Below are 24,547 nucleotides of genomic sequence, written 5' to 3' on the forward strand. Positions count from 1 at the left end.
ACTATGTTTCTGTATTTGATGTTCGATTGTTTTAGTTGCGTACCTACCCATTGTCAGATAGGTATTTATGATTGGTTCTCAAACTTCCAGAAAATCATTAGTTATCTAGTTTTGCCCACCAATAACAAGCCAATTTTGGTTCTTGCCATTTCAATACACGTTAAAAAAGTTAATTGGGTACCGTAAAATGGGGTGAGTTGGGTGAAATTTGACTTTCAAACCTCGATAAAATTTTATTTTTACATGTGAAAACTGAATGGGTATATAATAAGTGGTTCGGACGTTTGTATTTTAGTTTGTATTTTATTTTGGGTAGTTCCATTTTATAACTTTGACGATAAAGAGGAAAAACCTACTTTACCCCGTAGTGCCTCGTATTGGGGTGAGAGGGTTTTTCATACAAAGGTGATTTTGGAAGATTGTTGGATCGATTTTTTTTTATTATGCGTATTACTATAGCCCCATTTAAAATTGGTTTACATTATTTTTGTAGCAGTAGCCTTAAAATCCCTTCCCACCCCCCTCTCAAACCTTCTCTCCCCATTCATAATCCAGCTCTCCCCGCGAAACCTACTCACCCCGTTTTACGGTACTAAACGAAAATATATCGAAATTGATTTCTAAGCGGCAAGCAACAATAGCCTGTACTGAATTTACATACTTTATAATTTATAACAAACTGCCCGATACAAACTTTAAGATAGTACGTCAAATATTGCTACTAGATATACCTACGATATTTATTTTAGATAGGTCAGTGTCAAAAGTGACGTTACTTCAAACAAAAATGACAGCTTTGACACACATACCTATCTAATATATGAGTCGCTTAACTTCAAACTCGGGTAAATCCATCTGTCAGATTATGCGATTTTGGTATTAAGAAAACGTAATAGGGTAGATATTTGCTGAGAGGGTCCAATGGATTTACCCGAGTTTGAAGTTAAGCGACACATATATATCTTTTCTAGTCGTTATATTTGACGTTTATTAAAGTTCGAATCGGGACTTAAGTACCTATATGTATTCAAATCAAAATAATGAATGACTAACGCGTGCCAGACAATTGCAGACGTTATGTAGTTGTTGCGCACATACCTAACTGAATACATAAACGCGGAATATATGGCGGCAAGTCATGTAGCTGATGCATACATGTAGGTATGCATGCGATACGCGACGGTTTCGGTGGAGCATCGATAAGATATTTCGTGTAGCGCCCCCGGCGTCGTCGAGGGTGTAAAACGAGAGAAAACGCGGTTCGTGTTATTACGTATTAACGTATTGCGTCTCATTTCCAATTACTAGATTTTACTAAACGTGCTTAACACTCGTTAAGTAGTCATTAATAATGATAAATAAAATTAATGTTACCTTTTTAACCCTTAAATGCATGATTTTTTCTTTTTGCCCGAAATTAATATATGTGTTACGTAATTGTTTGCTGACTATGGGAAAAATGGTAAAAAAATTATAACATCGATTTTCACTGCGAAATCAGTGTTAGAAGTTGCATAAGTAGGCTAAATCATATTTATGTAAATACATAATTTTCAGTAAGAGATATATGATAAACACAAGACACACAAACACACACACACACACAGACACGGATACATACACAAGGGAGGACGAAATCAACATCCGAACTCATAACGCCTTACGCTGCAGTGCTGCGCTCCATAAGGTTTTGGTGTCTAAGCTTCTTAGTAGACGTACTAAGCTACGGATCTACAAGACCGTGATCCGCCCCATTCTGATGTATGGGTGTGAGGCTTGGACACTAACAGCCTTTTAGTCACAGAACGTAAGGTGTTAAGGAAGATTCTGGGACCCGTCAAAAGAGACGATGGCAGTTGGAGGATCCAAAAGAATGCCGAAATAGAACACCTGATAGCCGAGTCGAACATAATAGGTGAGACCAAAGCGCATCGTCTCCGCTGGCTTGGCCATCTCGAAAGGATGGGTGAAGATCGGGCAGCCAAAAGGGCCTACCTGGGTCGACCAACTGGGCGCCGTCCTGTCGGTCGTCCTAAATACCGTTGGGCAGATAGAGTGGAGGCAGATCTCCGTGAGCTCGGCGTCGGCGAAAGCTGGCGGGATACCGCTCTGGACCGACCAAAGTGGCGTGCTCTTGTGTTGGAGGCCAAGACTCATTTTGGGTCACCGCGCCAACAAAGTAAGTAAGTAATCACTTATAATGATAAATCCTACTATCAGCAGAAAGATACACTATTTGTGATACACCTATGATAGAGTTTTTAAATATTAAAATACTTACAAACTCTTGAATTTTTTACTATTGAAATAATATATAAATAGGCATATAGTAGTATACCCTATAATGGACGTGGAACCAGTAATGGGACAAAAAAACATAATTCCTCTAAAATAAGTATCTAAAAGTAGTTTATAAACAATGGCTGTATATTATCATAAATAAGAGTCCTAGAGCTGTTTCAATTTGAAGTTTCATTAAATTTGGTTGTTTTTTAAGAAATTGGCGCCAACCCAAAAGTTGTCGTGTCACTGAAAAAAAATACCACTACGAATTCTTAACAACTTCGCTAAGAGAGGTGAGTTAATTTATTAAATTTTGATTAATTAATACTTGATGAAAACTAGAATGTGTTTTGTTAATTGCATTTACCATGAGATAAGGTATACAACACACTATGTTGTGACTCCACAGATGTAAAAAAAATAGTGGTATTTGGCCCAATCCCATTATAGGAGCTGTAAAACTGCGTGTCTCCTATGATGGGACAATTGACAGAATGCTGCTTGCCATGCCATAATTTCATGTTTAAACAATACAGAAGTAAAATGTAGTTACGAAATATGTCAACAGGAGGTATTCTCGGACTTGGGATAAATTAATTTCGTTTTCCCAAACTTTTATTTAACTTGCCCTGTTAGTTAGTGTGGGTCCAATCTTGGTAGCTGAATTTGAGCCACTTTTCGATTTCCGATTCAGTTGAAATTTTGTGTAAGTACGTAATTAAGTATGCAAATCGGATGATAATGCAATATTATGATAACATGGACCTGATCTGATGATGGAGACAGGAGGTGGCCATGGGAACTTTATCGCAATAAACCCTAACTAATTGTGTTTGGGTATATTAGAACTGTCTCGATGGATCTAATAACATAATAATTGGCTGTAGAAAGAAAAATACATTCAGCGATAAAAGCTTATACCAAAAATTGATTTTTTTGCCGTAAATTATTCCCCATTTCAATATTTTATACTGATAGAGCAATGTCCATTATAGGGGGCCCATTACTGGATCCACGTCCATTACCGGGGGCCCATTACTGGAGCTTTGGTGTCCATGACTGGAGAAAAAAAGCATGGTTTTAATTTGTTAAATATGTGGAAACTAATTGCAGTATCTTTGATACAACACGCCTAAAACATGAAAGACGGGTAGGACTTTCATCTTTTAACACGCTAAGCGGTAGACCATTTACATGTATGAGGGAAATATCATAAATACTCCAAATTTCCTCTTAAATGTCCCATGACTGGTGCTGTTACTATATATAGGTTTTTCTAATTATGTATAAAATTAGATGTTTTTTGTGTAGGCTGCAGCATGCAACTGCAATGCAACTGCATGCGTTTAAAGGTGACAGTCCATTTCCACCGACAGCTGCATTACTGTTCATTTTACTATGGAAATTGACAATAACACCGACGCGTTCAGTACTAGTAGTGCAGCTGCGGTCAGAAATGGAATGTTACCATAAGGGTTAATCAGTTTGCTTGTAATAACGCTTCACAATCAAAACAAACGGTTTGATTAATAGTGACTAGATATCATTAATAGGTACACAAAAACAAAGTCCCCCGCCGCGTCTGTCTGTATGTTCGCGATAAACTCAAAAGATTTAGAACTGATTTCCATGCGGTTTCATTTTCACCTATCGATAGAGTGATTCTTGAGGAATGTTTGTGTATAATTTGTTAACACGTGCGAAGCCGGGGCGGGTCGCTAGTAGTAGATATATTGGTTAAATATGAAAATATAACAAAGATTGTTTGTTTTGCTTATTATGATATTATTAGCTGTTGTTGAGGAATAATGGGAAGGCCGCGCCAGTTGCCACGCAATCAGATTCAACTACCCCTAAAATCCTCTTAGTATGTATTTAACGTATCAGCAAAACGTACTGAAGGGAGGCAAACTGTGAGTTTGTGCCCGTGCAATTATGAACGAGGTCAAATTTCATAGCGGCCGGTCGAATGCCGGGTGCGTGCGTGTCGCGCATTTAGCTGCTCATCGGGATAACCGCGCGGGCATCGCATCATTTGCGCAGCACCGACTTCATTTTCCCCGTAATGAGTTAGAATACCGCTCAGCGCCGTTCAATCGCATCCCGAATTTTTAATAAAATACCCAGCCTTCAAAATGTTCGAGCCGCTATGGCAGCCAGTTGTTTTCGCTTTCCAACTACACATTTTTAGAATACTATTTTTTTTTATCATGACACTAGGTATCTGCGTTCATATAAAAAATCTGAAATACATATGTAGGTTGGTTGACTGGTAGAGAATGCCTTAACGGCCACAACATTGAGTGACTTGCGACGGCGGCAGCGATAACAATAGGTTGGAACGAGACACAGCAAACGGACGTTTCGTTCCCACGTTGCACGTTGGCCGAGCCGTTGAGGCATTATCTACCAGTCAACCAACCTACCATTTGTATCTTCATGTATTGTGCAATAGAGATTCAATAAATTATTTCATTTTGTGTGTAGCTGTAGTTCGTGACATCACAAAAGATTTACTTTTTTTTCACTGAATTTTTTTATAATTCATAATATGCTTTAAGTAAAATTCAAACAACGAATTTGCATTCAATTTGAATACTTATCGGTGAGATATTTACCTGAGATATTACCTTGATGTAGATGAAATATCGAAAACGATTTGTGTTCTTATTCTCTCATCTTAAATGAACCACCAAAAAAAACAAAAATCACGCCAGTACGAACAAAATAATGTACCTATAGAAAAAAAGCTGAAGCACACGAAGTGGTTTTGCAGCGGTTTTAGTCGCTGTTTCAATCAGTCGTGCCGATCGGACTGTGAACGATTGTTTAGAACACGCTGCATTGCGCGTACTCGTACGGCCAAATAAGTTCCCATTGTGAATAAAATATGGCAGGACGATTTTTTGGCAAGTTTTCTATACAATGTTCATTGTTTGTGTTACTAACTCGTTTTAATGTATGGTTTCTAGTATTTTTATTTTATAGTTATTACATATTTTAAATTGATTATTTTGAGGAATATATGTCAAGTTAATATTTTAGTACTCACTTAGGTACTTGCCATTTGATCGAACCCGTTAATGCTTAAGTCAGAAATATGAGATTGGTACCTAAAAAAATCTGAAGTACCTGGTACATATTTTATTCAAATTCAGGTTAAAAAACCTAACCTGACATAAGCTAACTTGTGACGATTCTAATAAAGTGTATGTGGGCCAAACGGGCCGCAATTTTACTACTAGGTATAAGAAGCATGTTGCGTCATACAGACATAACCATTCAGAAAAATCCAATTTCGCCAAGCACTTAATAGATAATGGCCGCACTTTATCTGAGAATCATTCTTTTGATAATTTACATGTTTGCGAGAAAGGATTGCGTTTGAGTGTTCTGGAACAGCTGAAGATAATAATGGTGGAGAATGCCTAAAGCGCTGGCCACGACATTGCGCGACTCGCTTCGCCTAAGGCGACAACCATAGGTTGGAGCAAGACACAGCGACGGGACCTTTTGTTCCCACTTATGGCTGTCGCCTTAGCCTTAGCCTTAAAGCCGAAGCCAGTCGCACAATGGCTAGGCCGTTAAGGCATTAAGTCCGCCACTTGTACTTATTTATATTGTGCAATAAAGTTTAAATAAATAATAGGGACTAAGATGAAGTTGTCAAAGAATATACATTTCTGCCAAGTTGAATGATCGCACAGTGAAGATTGCGGATTTATAAATTGAATTGGTCCAACTGTCCCCGAGGAGGCTAGAGGCTACACAGCTGGCAGCGAATGCACACACTTGGAGCACAATGTTCGAGTAAGCTACGTTGAATGTAGTTCTGTTCTAAATCGACACACAACCAATTCCGAAATCGTGTTCTGTTCTAAATAAGTAATTTATAACGTTAGTTTGTACAACGTTGACTGCGTTGTTAGCGATTCCGTTAGTTCGACAGTCAAAATTAACGCAACTTTGTTTTAACTCGTTAAGTGTGTGTATAATAATGATGTGGAAAAAATAGGTACCTTTCAAATAAAAGACCTTTGTAATTGGTTACCAATTTTGTCGGTGTCTGTAGTTTAATCATCATCATTGGCCACAGCATCTTTGCAGATGATAGTTGCAGCGACTAAATAAAGTATTTTGAGGAGGTAGTCTACAGTCTAGGTACATCGACTGCGATAACTGTATAGACCAATGGCCGAACGGCACTTCTTGCCGCATCGATCACAGAGATCACAGTTTAATAGATGTACAAGTACTTGACAAGATGATGTTTGATACAAGATTGGTGTTTTGGTAACATATTATTATAAATAATACTTAGTTATCAATAAATCACCAGGCCATAATGTGCTGTTTCACGCTTAAAATCCAGATGAAGCATAAGGCCTTTTTAGGCATGGAACGCTACATATGTACAATTGCGCATATTTTCCAAATAGAACCCTTGTAACATATGTAATTCGTTTGTCAGTAACCTTGCAATTTTCCCACTTATATTAGTCGCGAAGTTTGCTGACTTCGCGACAGTGTGCAATATTCAAACACTGTCGCTTTGAGATACCTTTCTTTTTTTGAAGCTTGTTTTCGTCTGATTTTATGTCAATATCAATCGCTTAAGCTATTTTCGTCATTGAGTATTAAGGTCATGCGTCCTTTTACGAAACGTATTAGGATGAAGTAATTTTCTCCTACTCGTTTTTCGTCTTTGTTCGTCGTAAAAAAGGGTATGATTTATTGGCTTCGTGTCGCACAGTTATACTAGTCATGGACAACAATGCCCTATATTATAGTAAAATATCCTCCTTGATCTTTTAATTTTTGTCTCTTTCTAAACAACCGAAAAGTGAAAATGGCGGATAGGGAAAAACGATTATCAGCAGTTTTTTAGATTTGACAAACGTTAATGGATAGCGCCTCATTTGAGTCTAGCAAGATTGCAAAATCTAGTTACAAAATAAGTGGCGCCATGTAAACCCGTCCAGTTCCACAGTCAAACGCCAATTATTTTTTTGTAATATTTATATTACCTACTCCATTGTAAATGCAGAAAAATAATTAAAACTCAGTTTTATTAACTCAAAGGACGTGTCGGAAAACCAATGCTAATTCAATTTTAAGTTGCTTGTTTGTTTTATGTTTTCTGTAAGTCCTTAAATGTATTTAATACCACGCCCGCTCTTATAAATCGTCGAAGTTCTTATGTACATAAAAGTTGTAGCATGCTTGTTTTAAGCCAGTTGTTATGGGTTACGATTACCCTTTCATAGCTGTTTGCCAAACGTTAAAAATTCATTTAAGTATACCGGGTGTGGCCTGTAATATGAGCAAAAATTTAAACTGTAGGCTGTACTCCTCATACTGACCAACGTTTGTTCAGCGACTTTTAAAAATAACTTGTGGTTTGATTTTTAATACACTTAGTTTATTCTAAGACGCAATGTATTGCGAATTTTGTTACGTTTAAGGCGTGACAAGCAACGTCAATCACAATGAAATAGCGTGGCGATGGCGTCCATTGAAGATAATATTGATTTTGTATGAAAAATAGGAATTTTGTATAAATACTTCATAATTTTTAAAAGTTATTGAACACATGTGTCACCGTTTGAGGAGTGCAATCTATGTTTTAATTTTGCTCGTGTTACAGGCCACACCCGGTATAAAGTAGCACAACCCCTCTATTTCGCGTAATCGGGTAAACATATAAAAGCCGGCATTCCAAACAGTAGTCGTCATTTCTGCGGCTGCTACAACGGAATTTACGGAATGCCACAAATGAAGAACACGCGTTTTGTGCACAGGCTGAGATGCGACCTAACTACGTTATGTATCTTATATTCAGACATTGTAAATTTTATAGCATTTTTGGTGCAGCGGAGTGGTGTTAACGGAATTGGTATAGATTATTGCAACTGAAATGGTAAATTAAAGTTAAAATATTAACGTAATTAACGTAATTAATCATCAGGGTTGAAATTGTTCATACCAATTCCGTTAACACCACTCCGCTGCACCGAAAATGCTATAAAATTTACGATTTCTGCCATTATGTCGTGCACTTCCAAAGGCCAAATATTCGTTCTTAACGGTTTATGTTTGTTAATGGCCGAATGAACCACAAATATTTTGATACTTATATTTGTTGGTTGGTACTGTTACGTAGTGAAAATGGAATGGGCTGTAATGTAATATAGGTAACGTGTGTAATGTTCAGAACGCATGTTTCATTTGTACAAGTTAGTAACGGGTTCCAGAAGTTATTTACTTAAAATAAAACAAAGACTGATCCACCGGGACCACGGGCGCAATGCTACTCGTCGGGTGAAGGCAGATTTTATCTTTTGTTTTATATGCAATAAAGCTGTTATTGGCAAAAGTAAATCGAGTTTAGAATAAACATTTCTCTAATCGAAACATTAGACGTAAAGGTGCTTTTAATATTAAATAGCTTTTACTTAAATAAAGCCTAAGAATCGTGATAGTTTGTTTTACGTTGATGACCCTGTGCTCATGAGAATGACCAATGCCATGATCTCTCCTTTTTACCTTCTCAGGAAGAACCTCCTTCCGCAACCTGGTTCCAATAACTCTGGGCTGGTCTGGTTTTCCGTATATCCATGTCCCATTTTACTAAGTTCCACTGCATTTACTCATACTGTAGGCATCGTATTAACGTATTTACCTGCGCGCCTAAAGTGAATATGATGGCCTTGTCCGCGCCCGGGCTAGAATATAAATATCCCGGCGGAAATAGTAATGTTTACTGCAAAAGGTAATAATGGCGAAAATACGCGCTGGCAGAGGCGCCATCGCACAAGTGCACAGTAAATTATGCTCGCGTGCATTGAATAAAACAATAAGCCGGCGAGTGTACAGAGGTTAGCAACAAGTAGAATAACTTATCGCCAAAGATTAAATTTATTTTAAGTATTACCTAGTTTCCTTAAAAAAAAAACCAAGTTTTCACAACAAATTCAACAGCATGTAACATATAAATATCGGCATAACATTACGGCATCCCAAATAACAGAGGACCTTAATATTGGGAGAGTTTTCAGACGTTCTAGGAATACATAAATATCGAATAAATTCTGAGAAGTTGCCATTGTCCGCACTTTATTACTGTTTATTGCCAATTAATGTCTTATAGCAAAATTATTTACACCGTAATTAGAGACAGCTCTCGTTTTAATAATTAGGGATTTAAACGGCTTCATCGAAACTTGGAACGAGCTGTGAAATTAATAAATTTGCTCGTAACAATTTCTACTGGCTCTTAAGTGAAAGTTTTCAATATAAAAGCCATAACAGATATTGAAATCACACGACGCAGAAAATTTAAATTACATTTTATTTTGCTTCTCAGTAACATTTTCATATCCCACCGCATCATGAGGCATTACTCATTATTCAATGTATTTATACGAAAATGTTTGTGAAAAAGAATTTCCCCCGTTTGAGAACGGTTTTACGACTAATGGCGTTAAAACTAAAAACCTGTGCGTCATTGGCCCTAATACGAGTACAGCATCTATCCAGCCCATTACAGCCCGAGACATCTGACGAAACATTTGGTCTCAAACAGAAACCTTTTATTGAAAAATTCATTATAAACAATTTTGATTCATTCGTTTCAATTTCATCCAATCACTTTATTCTGGAATTTGTATTTTAGTTTTTTCTTTTACTTCTACCCAATCCCATATCAATTTTAGGATTTAATGCTTTGTCATGACTTTAAACGTGACCTTAAAGGCGAATTTTAATATTGTTTTTTACAGTATCTTACAATCATGGTGTAATTTTTTGTAAGTTTGGCTTATTTTGTGTAGGTACTCTAATTAGCATCGTGAAGTAAATATGTATAGGTATCAAATTAAATTAAATCGCGCATCAAAAGTGCATCACACCGAGCTTCGATATTATATCGCGCATGAATGCACGGTATTAATATATTTTCCGTATATGTATTTCCACTAGATCATTAAGCAAATTCGCATGCATATAGCGCTACAGCTTAAATGTCGTTATAAACATAACCAACCCGGAGCAGACTCAGATTAGGGAGTGGCAGAGCATAACATTTCCTGGCGGCGACGGCATTACTTCTCAAATGTAACATGAAACTCAATTATGATTAATGTTAAAACACTCTTAACAATTTCACGATGAATGTTTTATGGCCCGCCATCCGTTTTAATAAAACAGTAGCTAATAACATTTACTCATCTTATTATAGCATAAATAAGTAATTGATCGGCTTGTACTATTGATCTCTAGTACCAGCGTGTGATACATACCTAAGTAGTATAGCTTTTAACAAGTTTTTATTAAAAGTAATATCCTTCATCATAATTCATTAATTATATTATGATTTTCTGGGGCAATTATACAAATATTTTTTTAATTGGGTTAAAAACGCCGACTGGTAAAATTAACTATTTATAACTCCTAGAGTAATTAGTTAACTAATGTTTTATTCTTAATAAAATAAAGAAAACCGGTAAAAAGAGATGTCATCATAAACGTCAAGGTATCTTAAACAGTCGTCTTAAACACAGCAAAATTTTGAAAGGCGTTGTGCAATAAAAAAAAGGTTTTCCGCCTTTGATGTGTTGACGTGGCGTACGCAGAGATCCCGGAGGCCTGCTACCTCACACAACATTTTATTTCAGGATATTGTCTGACATCGAAATCTATAGCAAATATGATGATGATGATCGATGACCTCCATGATGGTAGTTCGGATTCGACTATTATATACAATTAAGAATTGTGAATTAACCTGTCGAATCGAACAGAGAAACGAGGACAAATAAAAACCGGGCAAGTGCGAGTCGGACTCGCGCACGAAGGGTTCCGTACCATAATGCAAAAAAACGGAAAAATTGCAAAAAAAAAACGGTCACCCATCCAAGTACTGACCACGCTCGACGTTGCTTAACTTTGGTCAAAAATCACGTTTGTTGTATGGGAGCCCCACTTAAATCTTTATTTTATAATGTTTTTATTATTTGTTGTTATAGCGGCAACAGAAATACATCATCTGTGAAAATTTCAACTGTCTAGCTATCACGGTTCGTGAGATACAACTTGGTGACAGACGGACGGACGGACGGACGGACAGCGAAGTCTTAGTAATAGGGTCCCGTTTTACCCTTTGGGTACGTAACCCTAAAAACGCTGTCACATCACATGCATGTACAGAATTACAGTGGTTTAAATAATTAATATTATGGGACAAGCATTAATTACTTTAATAAATATCCGTAACTTGGGAGCAAATTTTCATACTCATCACACAAATACATCACGCGTATTCGGGAAACGAGATAATCACAAGATCTAGAAACGATATAGAGATCAACTAGATTTACATTAGATATCGACTAGATGTGACTTGGATATCTAAGTCATAACTTGTCAAAATCGTTCAAGAGGACCTCCAGAATCGCGGAAACGTCAAATTTGACATATCTATCTTACAAATATCTTTAAATTATCCATATCGTAACTTGTTGAGGTCTAGTAGAGATCTAATTCATTTTCGGAATCGAGCCGCATGTCATTACCTGAATTCACGTGGACTAGTAGCTTCGTGGGCGGGGGTACATTTATTTGATCTCTTACTCTCGTGGAGACACTTATGGCAATTTGGCCGAGGTTTTATGTTATTTTCCTGATTTTCCCTGAGACTAAAAATAGATAAACTTCTGTTAGATTCTCGAAATACTCGTACCTGGTACAGTCAGCAGCAGAAGTTGCTAAGCGGGCGAGGTGTTCAAAAATCCCTTGACGCGCTCTTATTGTCTTTAAAGTAAAGTCGCGTCAAGATACTCAAGATCATTTTGAACACCTCACCTGCTTAGCAACTATTGCTGCTGACTATACCTACTAGACATACGAATCGCTTAACTTCAAACACGGGTAAACCCATCGATCAGATCATGTGATTTTGGTATTAAGAAAAGATAATTAAGTAGATATTTGCTGAGAGGGTCGAATGGATTTACCGAGTTTGAAGTTAAGTGACACATACCTACGTGTTTTTTCTTATTCGCAATTCTGCACAATATGAATTCTTCACCTTAGGAATTTACCGCATTCGTTTTTCTTCACGCTAAGTATTTTTATACAAACTCGTTTCTTCCTATTCGCGATTCTGCACTATATTAATTATTCACAACAGCAATTTACCACATTCGTTTTTCTTCATATTCGTTGTAATGTTATTTTTAAAGATTTACTGTTGACATGTGTATTCGCTTTATTTATTTTCCTTCTTAGTTAGGTTGTTTATAACCCAACTAAAAGAAATGATAGGACTATGCCTAATTGCTGTTTACATAGTACGATTTTTTTGTGTAATATCGTCTTGTTCACAAACCCCAAATTTTCCTGTAGTAGTATTTGTCCACAATCGTTATTGTTACTTGGGAGGATTGGGTAAATATTGTCCACACCTTATCTCTATACGTCGATCTCTCACGACGAAATGTGTAGGTACAGTCAACTTTAAAAATATGGGTGTAGCCAACTTATTCAAAAATATGTCCCATAGTTCTTAATTCATTCACATAAGAGCTGTGGGACATATTTTTGAGATGATTTGTGCACCCATATTTTTACAGTCGACTGTACCTTATAATTAAAGCACTAAACTAATGTGTAATTTTTAAATAAAAATATAAACCAGAAACAACGGCTAACTAAAGTTGTTTCCATAATTAACGATACGGTCTTTAGGTAGGTAAGTGCCCCTCAAAATATATATTCTTATTTGTAACTTCTAAACTAAGTAGGTATAACTAATAAATAAATATACCTTAGTTAGTTATATATAGGTAGGCAGTTGAAATTTCGGTATAAATAAATCCAGATTAACCCAAACCCGAATAAATATCTTAGAAAATTTCAACTAGGTATACCTGGCGGCTCACAAAATGTGTGATCAATGGTCATGTATTGAAATGTTGTTTGCCAAAGTGTTTGGCTACTAAATGGTAATCGTAGCGTTAACCTATGAATGTTTCTATTCAAATACTTAATGAAGATAATGTTGACCAGACAGATAAAAATGGTGAATTAAAATTTCGTTCTGATCTAATTCCGTCTTACCGAAACAAATAAAATATTATTTGCTGTTTTAATATTGTCGATAAACGAGAGAAATTAACAGAATTTCACGTCAATTCCCTAAAATGAGAATTTATTTATGTTCTGATAAAATTTCGGAGATCAAAGCAAGACAAAGTGAGACCGGACGATACTTTGCAAAGGTTTCCCCAGTGACGTCGGGGACGTAACAGCTAGGTATCGATCGCCGTGTACAAACTTATGTACCTATTCAATTTGATTTCATAAATGTGAAAGATTCATGTGTAATTATGAAAATAGTATCAAAATAATTTCGTTGGTGCATGTGTCGGCGGCCGATCGTAAGATCAGGCAGATCGTAATGTTCCTGTGTAATGTTTTGACGATAGTCACATTAAACCGATATATAGGTAGGATAGGTTCGTTAGGTTGCTTCAGATGCCCGAAGGGCAAACTGCCCAGAAATAGGAGCCCCGCGTAGCGGGGCTCCGTCGACTCAGGGAACGAGTCAAAGATTTTCAGGTTTCACGATATGCCTAGGAATTTCACCATATGCCTGATCTTACGATCGACCGCCGACAAAATGTCAAAATGAAATACCGGGAAAATGAAATATTTGTCTTAAACTACCTCATATATTCTGGACGTTTGCTTGCTGAGGTCGTGCACAGTTGAGGATTGTAAACATTTTAGCTAGAAGTTTACCGCGTAAATAGAAACGACACGACCGACGACGAGTGGCTACACTGAATGGTATTCTACTCGCATATTATGAACAGGTGAGTCGAATTGTCGTGCGAAACCAAATGTGAGCAATATCTTATACACATGGTTGTTACGGTTCTCGAGATCATTTAGTCACATTGGTTAGTTGCGAATACGAATTGCTTGGTCTCGGAAAGCGATGGAAATCGGTCAGTATGAAGTCTACGCCAGTTGGTTGCAACGACGCTAATTAATGTCCACGAACAGGATATAAGTAGAAACTAAGTAGTTTAAGTTAAATTATGTTATGAATACTTATTTGTCAAAGCGCTAGTCAGAATATCGTAAAACTACATACCGCTGTAATTTTCATAGGTAGGTACTTATATGATTTTTATGCGCATATTGCGCATACCAATAAAAATATTAAAGGATAATGGAGCACACTAAATCTTCGTTCAAGCAATGCCAAAAAAGTAAAATCCAGGAAATGTGAGTGATCTACAATTCCGGTCACGTAGCTCACTAAATCAATTCCATTTATATTAGGTATATGTTAATACATGCTGCTGCAATCGAATGAAATTCAACTACGCGGTTACGGTGTGAAAGCTGACAATGGATTCAATACCTTTTGTTTAAAGCGTTTTTTTATGTACGCGTACGAAAGTACGTTCGTACAACAATGCATGTTGCAAACTTTTTGGGAGTTTTATTGAGTTTTCACGAGCGAAATATTCTCTGAAATATTGATTTATTGAATTTATTTAGATTACTAAAAATGAATAAAGAAGAAACTTTTATAATAGTATATTTGTAAATAAGTAGTTCATAAAACCTACAACTGATATTACCGTAGAACTTACGATATATTTAACTCCGTAAAAATAGGTTTCAAAATACCTATGTTTGGAATTGCCTCCCACGTATTGTTTTCTGAGCCAATCTACTAGTTTTATAATTAATATTAATGAAATGGTGAGATATTGTAACCAATCTACTTGATTTAAGCGTACGTACGTTCTTTTTGTGTTTATTTTGTTTAGTGCACCTTGATTTTCATAACGAAAATACTTGAGAAGAGTTCTTACAAAATGCACTACTCGCATGTCGCCGCTTAGGAGACCTGAATAAAGAGAGCACGTTTAGCCATGTCGTTGCTCACTGAATGACGCGCTCGTAAATAATGTCTGCTTCGTAAACGACATCATTCTTCTAGCCTAGGTGGTCTCGGGAACATAATATACCATCCTTTTCCTAGTTTCTGCCTGCGTGTATAGAGCACAGCGCAACTTTGTTGACACATAACGACAGTTCATCATTTTCTCTGAATAAGATAGGTTGAACTTTGAAATCTGTCCTTGTAGCTATGCAATTCTAGGCGGTAACACCGCCCTTACATTGCAAGGTACAGTAGCGGTGCATTAAGAAAATCCGCAGTGAACGCCGGACGTATTTTTTGGGTATAGTTTTGTAAGTTAGCGGGAGTCTAGTGATATGATGCATACTATCTTCAGATTATATTAAATAGTAACTACCTTGTATCAAATGAAATATCTCCGTAAATGATAGGGCACAATCAACAAGGTAGGTAGGTAAGTTTAGTAATTATATTAGCAGAACTCTTCTTATCACAGCGACTAAATTACGAGGAATTATCAATATCCTGGTAGGCAGAAGTCATTATATTAATACGCAATAAAAGCTGGAACAGCGAGATGAGTGCGAATTCTAATTCATTAATATTCATGGTCAAATTATTCCTTCATTGTCTTCCAGCCAAATGAATTTGCTTCCAGAAAGGGAAATGCTTAAACGAAGCTGTGGTAAAACTCTAATGCTCACGTTTTCAGATGTTTTCAGATAATTGTTAAATAAATGAACTAAAGTTAACACGTTTTTGTTAAAATATTATATATTAACTAAGCAACAAGTTAATAATTCGTGTAGTACTGTATTTAGTTTTAGCTATAGTTCAGCAACTGAAGTAATTATGTCCGTACGAACTAATATTCATTCTATGTATAACTAGGGTCTATAAGTATTATGGAGAAGCAGTTGTCCACTTACTTCTTCGTTTCACTTTAAACTTAAAAATCCTAAACTGTTTCCGAATTTACCATCGGTCTCGCCTAGCCGTCTATCCCGCCATGCGGCACTCCACGACATCTTGACAAGGGCGCTTGTCAGCCCCAGATCATGCGAGACGATGGTTAGCGCCCCGATGGGATGTCGATAATCCCCTGGACGATGGGCCGTAGGTTGGTGCGGGATCAGCAGAAATGCCGGGGCGGCGGCGTACGCCAAAGAGCGCTTTAAAGCCAATAAATACGAGTATAGCTGTCCTGGCACTAACTATAATTGCAATGCACGTGAGCTCCACAAGGAGTTTGGGAAGCGGTGGAGGGAGGAAATAGGGGACCCTACCCTCGCGCGGGCAGCTTTCTCGCGCAAAGGCTATCGCTATACATTGCGGGAATGCTGCCTGCGTGATGGGGACCTGGCGCCTTGCTGAGAGGCCAGGGTTTGGTTTAGGTATTTTTAATATACTATTCAATACATTTTAAATATAGATACGGCAATCCGTAATATTTTTACATACCTATCCAAATGTTTTGGTGCAAACTTTGGGTGTTCCCACCACCTACCAATAAGACTTTTATTTTGGTTTAAATATTATCATTTAAAATCATAATGTTTTGCTTACAGACCCCTAAGTCGGAAATGGTTTAGGTAACCGTAACAATTTTGAAATAACTGCGGAGCGCAAAACCTACATGTTTGAAGATTTTATGCCTTTAATTAAAATCAATCTAACGCTCTTAGTTCCATATTTTTCATTACCTATTATAAACATTAATAAATTAAAGTCATTAATTGATGTAAAAGTAAACAAATTTCAAGTATTCACATATAAGGGTCAGTTTATATCTTTAAAACCCATATTGTTGTGTCACAAACTATTTTATCATCGGAGCAGTGACCGAAAGACGCGGCTGCTCGTGAACATACCGCCGCGCATTCGGCCAAGTCGTTTGCATTTTTCCACATATTGCTTACAAACATTTCTGGAACGTCAACATTTCTTCGTTGTCAAATGCTTTATTTGTTTTAAAAACAATTGTATTGATCCAGCATCGCATTGTCGGTAGAAATAATCTTGCTCTCATTCCTATTTTTGATAGATTTTTTAGTATAAGTATCGGCAAGTATTATGGAATTTAAAAATATATAATACTGTGTTTGGTTAAAGAGGTTAATCTCATACCTTTAAACGAGCAATTCTTGTATATATATATATTTATATTTCGGGGATCTCGGAAGCGGATCTAACGATTTCGATGAAATTTGCTATAGGTGCGGGGGTTTTCGGCGGCGATGGGCGAAAAATGAAAGGCGTTGTGCCCATGCCGTTACAAGTCATGTAGCGGCACTAGCGTGGCGTGTACGGCGCGGCGCGGGGCCGGTGTGGGGCGCACTCGAGTGTTTGTGCGCAAACAGCTGGCTGCAGTCGAGAACGCGGCAAACATGACTCGAGTACCACTTACCTGTGATACCGTCGCGGACCTTCTCTTTTTGTTATGGTTGCATCACGCTGCAGATATTTTTGTCGTTACTTGCGGGTAGTTACATATTGGTAGGTTCCATGTTTGTAGTCACTGTAACAATAGACCTGTAGTCATAGTCAATGATCATTTTGGCACAGACTATTTTGAAATTGTGTCGATATGGCTATTTTTAAACGCTATTTTTAAAACTACCACATATCTAACTACATATATAGTTAAATAAATGCTTGTTATTTGCGATCCATTACTAAGATTGGTATAAAATGCGCATAAATGGAATGGTGACGATAGCTCCTCGTTGCACGTAGGTACCAATCCTTCGGATGGGCGGAGGCAAGATGCGCATTTCAAATGCTAATAGAGGGATTATAGCAACGGTGATCAATTTTATTGCGAAAATTCTGATGGCAAGGAAATGTAATTTATAACTCCGTAATAATAACGGCGTTTAAAAGTGAGAAATGTTTCGTTCTTTTCCGTAATGTACCAGTATCTGTAGCTATTAAACTTAGATATTTTTAAAATAAGTACACGTTTTCGAAAAACTTAACTTAACTGATATTGTGTCAAAGCAAATGTATCTTTCAAAAACATCTCAAATAAACCGTAATTTAATTCTCAACAAGGGCAAAACCCCAACCACGATATAACCCTTAAAGTATGTTTTCAATCACCCGTAGCAAATACACTGGAATTTATTTATAGGCCTCGAAGGAAAAGAAAGTAGTAAAAGGAAGACCAATAAAAGTTGTTTCATTGATTGCCTGCCGCCCTATCTACACAAGTACACACCTGCCATGTAATGAGGTCCCTACTAATTTTTATGTTTATATTGGAATTCTTATTTTGCAAGCAGCTATTACTTATTGTCATTTACCTAGTTCTTACGATTATTTGTAGGACTATATGTTGGCGTTAGAATCGAGAATTTAATCATGTTACGTGTGTTGTATGGTGGATTGAAAATTAGTACCTACTGGCTTTACAAAATTATACACTGTCAGACTTGTAATACATAAACGATCGGCGCGATTCGGGAAATGAATTAGAGACTCACTAGATATGAAATAGTGAAGATAATATATCTTCACTATATCGTATCTAGTTAATCTCTAATTCATTTTCCGAATCGAGCCGAATAACTTTCGGTAATTTCTTAATTCTCGTCATACAGAATTTTGTACAGGTAATATCTGATTAGGTACTATAGGTAAGTAAGTGCCTAATGGAATTTTCCGATCCTTTATCTGGTATTTTACCCAAGAAGTGGCCTGTTAACTGCCTATGGTTTCGCCTAGGCGCTGCTGTACCACGGACGCAATAAGCGCGTAAGTAAGCTGCCTTCATGGCACTCACTATTTTCCATTTAGACAGTTACGAAACACATTGAGATCGTTTATTTAAATGATATTTGCTACCGGCGTTCAATTTTTGATAATACTTGTTATTATAAATAAGTATTAAAATCATAAAAGCATTGTCGGACTCTATTTTACTATAAAATTCCTTAAAAGCCTCAGATTGTCATCCTTCGTTATCTCGCCGAGACCCACAGTAATGTAAAGCAGCCCGCAAGTCCCTACGGCCCGTGATACGCGTTGTCAACACGGGATGCAGAAGACAGCGACGCGTATGTAACCATTTATTGCCCAACGGCACGGCAACTTCCCGCACCGATTTGCGAAATCTGGTAACTCTTTGACTATTGAATGTCGTCTTAAAAAATATATATTCTGATGTTTTTGCAGAAATCTAGAAATACGAATATATATTTGTAACAGCACCAATTGTAACATTAACGTAGTATTTAATAATATTACTTTTTAATTTATATGATTGCTCTTTTTTATCTGGGAACCAAACAAATTAACTAAACAATAGGTATACGATTGTTTTAATGCCTTCATCAGCAGTTCCATCTCATCAAATGTCAAGAGCAAAGGTATGAGTTACAATTAAAATAGGGACCCAAGTCACCATAGGCAGGTTTATAATTTGAGGAGCTCCCCTGATTTCCCAAAGATCCTACAATTTGATTCTGACCATGAATAACCAGCGATCGGAATTGGTTTTATGCAAAAAACTTCGAAAAATCATATTTTTCAAATTATTTTATACTCGAAATGTTGGAATCGGTTGTGTATTTAGGTAATGACTTCATATTATTAGATTGCCCAATTAGAAATGAAATAATTACCAAAGAATGAATAAATACTGTTTTCGTTCCCACACAAAAAATACCGGTATCGGATCCCTGGGACTAACTATTACTAACTAAAACCCTTAAAAAAGTAGTTATTTTCCAAATCAGTCTCGTCGTCCTCAATCAAATTGAAAACCTCATTGATTGATTGATTGATTGATTGAGTTGATTGAATTTTTTGAAGTCCGTTAAAAATATATCGAGTGGGCTCTATAAGCTGTAATTTAACATAATAATGATTTTGGGGTTATTGTTGACTTCGGTTGTAATAATATTATAGGGCCGATAGGAACAACGCCAAGGAGGATAATACGAAATTGGGAAAACCTTCATAATGGGTATGTAAATTTACTCGTAGTCACGGACCGACTGTACTAATATGCATAAGGTTACTTAAGCCACGGAAAATTCCATATTTAAAATGTGGATTACAATGTTCTCAGCATTAGAATGAAAACGGTACGGGTACCAGACCAGTTAAGTGTATAATTATCTTTGATTCTCTTATTATAAGTCCGTGAATAAATTTTGAACTTACTTTTAGGTAGGTAATATAACAATAAGTTCTCAAGCTTGGATAGGTACTTAATTATGGACCCAAGATTTTCTTAAAATAAAAATAGGTATTAGAAATAAATCAAATAAGATTGAATATGACGAGTTGATTATATTATTTTTTTGGTTTTACGTTTTACTAATCTTTATACCCATCATTTTAATTCAATAATTGTTACCTTTTATCAAGAAAACGTAAGTATCAAAAAAGGATAGATTTTAAAACAAAATGGTTAGAGTAGTTAAAAGATCGGTTGTTTAGATGATTTCAGACCATTAGAAATAAATAGTTACAGATATTTAGGTATTCTAACTAGTTTCATGTTCTTATTAAGTCAATGCAAACTTAACAGGCTTTTATTGCTGACTGTACCATTATTCTTTTCTTATAACCTAAACTCAATGCGGTTGTGTTTTTTTTCAAAGAGTTTTGCTTTGCTACTTTCCGAACGCATCATCAGTTCAGCTATATAGTAGCATACATTTTTATCCACTTATTTATTTTTCGTCTTAGGCTAGGTCATTTATAACATGAATATTAAAATAAAATACAAAAACACATAAAAAAACAATAAAAAATAAGTATAAACATATTATAAAAAAACCGGCCAAGTGCGAGTTGGACTCGCGTTCCAAGGGTTCCGTACATTACACAATTTTTAAAAATGTATTTTTTTATGTGAAACGTGTCTTTTTTTTTTGCCTATTCTCTTGAATTACTTCTAAACTGTTTATTCGAAAATTATAAAAAATATATATTTGGGATCCTTACAATGAGCTCTTTCATTTGATATGTAACATGATATAGTTTAAAAAACTTTATTTTTTAATTTTCTCATTTACCCCCCAAAAGTGGCCCCCATGTTTAAAATTCATTTGTTTACGTTACATGTCCGTATCTGGGTCACAAATTTACATATGTGTATCAAATTTCAACTTAATTGGTCCAGTAGTTCCGGAGAAAATCGGCTGTGACAGACGGACAGACAGACAGACGCACGAGTGATCCTATAAGGGTTCCGTTTTTTCCTTTTGAGGTACGGAACCCTAAAAACCTAACCTAGGGTGCCGCCAGCAGCGGGGCAGGGCCCAAGCTGCCGGTGGTCAGGGCCGCAGAGAGAGGAACCGGCGGACTATCCGCGCCGTGTTCAAGATCGCCGATTAGCATACATATTATTATATTGTTATTGAAATTATCGTGATTATACGAAATTTTTGCTCAGACAGCATAAAATGGTTCAAATGTAAGATTGGAATAAAATAAAATAATATAGTTACTACACAGAACAGCAGTGTTCTGTGAAAGTAAAAGACAACTCATAACTACTTTTTGGTATTAAGTCTGCCGTTTGTACGGTTTTCTTTATTTGTGCAATAAAATTTAAATACATTAAATAACTACTAAAATACCTATTGACGACAGAAATAATAAATTTTCAAACGTAAAATCCGTCGAGTACGTTTAAATTTTGACAAGCGATGCTCCGTTGCGCATTACAGCTGTTAGGTAACAGGTGTTTTGTTTAGCCATATGAGAAATACTGTAGGTATCAATTACTGAAATTATTCACTCTTACACTCAGTAATTTATATCAGAAATTTAAAAAGGTTCTCCTTGATTAAAGTGAAATATTGTAATAACTGTGGTCTCCGAGTTAGTTTATTAAGGAAAAAGGTTTTGAATGAACTATATTTCATATCATAGCTGTAAAGGTTTAGCGCCGGAAGGCGGGATGCCAGACTTCATGAGCGAGAGAAAATTTTCATATTTACGAGTTAGCTTATCCGAAGTAATATTTATTAAGTTCAAGTTTCTAGGAAATTTGGCCTAAAGTTATTAATTCTCATTTATATCTCACCTCACCTACTAATTTTACCTTGAACCGACATAAGCAGAGTATTCATTTATTTATTTCACCAAGAACATGCACACAGAAATAGGTTTTGGATTGATAAAATTAATTGATTTATTTCGAGTAGGTACCTATATCAAATGTTAATAATTACATACATAGTTATCGGGACACTAGTATTGTGGTTCTTGCACATTGTAGCCTTAATACTTACTTTTAATTGTCTCATTTTATACAGATAAAGTACCGCTATCGCCAGTTACAGATCCTGAGGGGCTCGCTCCACAATGAGTTCTTTGCTGTGGAATGGATTGTGCGATTTAGCTCCACGAAAAATGTATAGCCGTGGGGCCTGATTGAGAGCGCAATAAATTTGCGTTGCGTTTCTAAAGTCAGACTATATGTACCTACTTTTACGATATAAAGACCCCGTCTTCATCGATTAGGAAATACGCACGAATGGTTAGGCGCTGGGCGTATAACAGACAAGAGTCATATCATATCAGTTATTTGTATTAATATCTTACTGTAAGATGTTAATCTTAATGTAAGATTCTTACTATCAGCCGCATTATCTATTTGAATAATAATGAAATAGCAACGAGTTACATATAATATTTGCAATGTCACAAGTGTTTACACACAAATACATTATGAATTTGCGCTTTAATGGAAAAACTAAAATTTCAATAACTAGCTCTTCAAGTTGATAATTTTCATGCTTTGCATTGCTAGAAGAAGAAAGAAGAAAAAGAAAATAAATTTATTCAGGACGCTTACAGTAACTATTGCTTAAAACTAGTGGGCGCCAACTTTGCAATCTGATAACATCGGTATGAATTTAAAATTAGGTACTTGATTTATTTTAGACCTTAGGTACTTAATTTGTTATTAATTTTGTATGGCTATTTTGTACTGTTTTTATACCGTATAGTTTTTTCGATCCTCATTTCTCGTTTTATATAACATATTATCATTTTATGAGGTATATAAATGAGGTGATATAAATGTTATTTTGTGACCACAATACTAGTGTCTCAATAAGTATGTAATTATTATTTATAACGCATTATAAAAAAATAAAGGTATCTTTGTCTCGTAGGGTAAAATGTCAAGAAAACTTTTAAAAAGGCATGCTCTCGCAATATCAGTGTTCTGTGAGTGTGATATCTGCGGCCGGTGCGTGTGTGCGTAGGTGGGTGGGCTGGGGGTTAGCGGGCGGTCGAGCGGTTGGGGCGGGGTGTATCGATTCCTTCGGGGGCGCGTGCGCCGAGCCGGGCGCGGGCGACGGCTCGGGGGCGAGCGAGCGCCGCCAGCCGCCAGCCGCCAGCCGCGCAGTCCGCAGCCGGCCACAGCCGAGCGACGCCGACCCGATCACGCCGGCCGATACACTTTCCCCGCGTAACATTCACCGCGTCAACACTCGAACAACCTCAAACCGTCACACTAACTGGAATTGCCCTAGTGTAACACAGCCTGAAAACTGTTGAAACTTTATCATCGTTGTATTAACTGATAAAAGCAGTTTATTGTAAAAGTGATAACTTTATTTATGATAATACAAAATTTATAATTTGACGTTTTTATTTATAAAAAAATATATTTATGGTCTAAAGAGTTACGACCTACGATAAACTTAGGTAATCATATCATAATTTGTGTAGTGTTACTATGCGTAATATTTCAGTGCTTCAATATTAATATCTCAAGTGTTCGTGCCAGTGACTGAAAAAATAAGACTGAGCGTTGCTCACAAGTTCACGGGTCGTTAATTCAGTGGAGGAGGGAAACCGAAAAAAAGAGGTCTTCGCGTCCGTTCATCGGAGTGATAAAATTTATGACAAACGGTAAGGAAGATAGAGATAAGGGTCGGGTACGTAATCGCGGGAGCGGTGGCGGGCGGTGTTTCAGTCACCGCGTGTGGAAGGAGACTCGCACTAATTATCGCAACTTGTGAGCGCCCTCAGCGCGCTCTTATCAGCTGACGTGTATACTGTATGTACGCTACGTGCGAGCTCAGCTGAGCTGCTACGGCGTGCGGCGGACGAAGCCACAGTCTAGGTTTACCAGTATACCATCTACGCCTCCAGCGGAATATAAATGCTGACTTTGTAAGAGGCTTATTATCGTACCACGTACAATGTTATTTTGTCGAAACAAATAAATAACTCGTTGCGCTGGGCCCCATTTAAAGAGAGTCGACAGATATAAAAGGAAGCAGCTAATAAATTCCCTGATTCCGGTTTACGATCGCTTCGCGCATAAAATATTTAATATAAGAG

The 24,547-nt window shown here is 36.7% G+C and overlaps 1 protein-coding gene across 1 annotated transcript in view; it reads left to right on the plus strand.

Moving 5' to 3' along the window:
* Positions 1-23,502: 23,502 nt before the first annotated feature.
* LOC134663641 (neuroligin-1-like) overlaps positions 23,503-24,547 on the plus strand; it is a 115,266-nt gene continuing 114,221 nt past the window's right edge. Inside the window, exon 1 of the mRNA XM_063520063.1 lies at positions 23,503-24,112. The gene's annotated coding sequence lies outside the window, so the exon portion shown is untranslated. The remainder of the gene's footprint in view (positions 24,113-24,547) is intronic.

The sequence above is a fragment of the Cydia fagiglandana genome, chromosome 4 (assembly GCF_963556715.1).
Source record: "Cydia fagiglandana chromosome 4, ilCydFagi1.1, whole genome shotgun sequence".
NCBI lineage: Eukaryota > Metazoa > Arthropoda > Insecta > Lepidoptera > Tortricidae > Cydia > Cydia fagiglandana.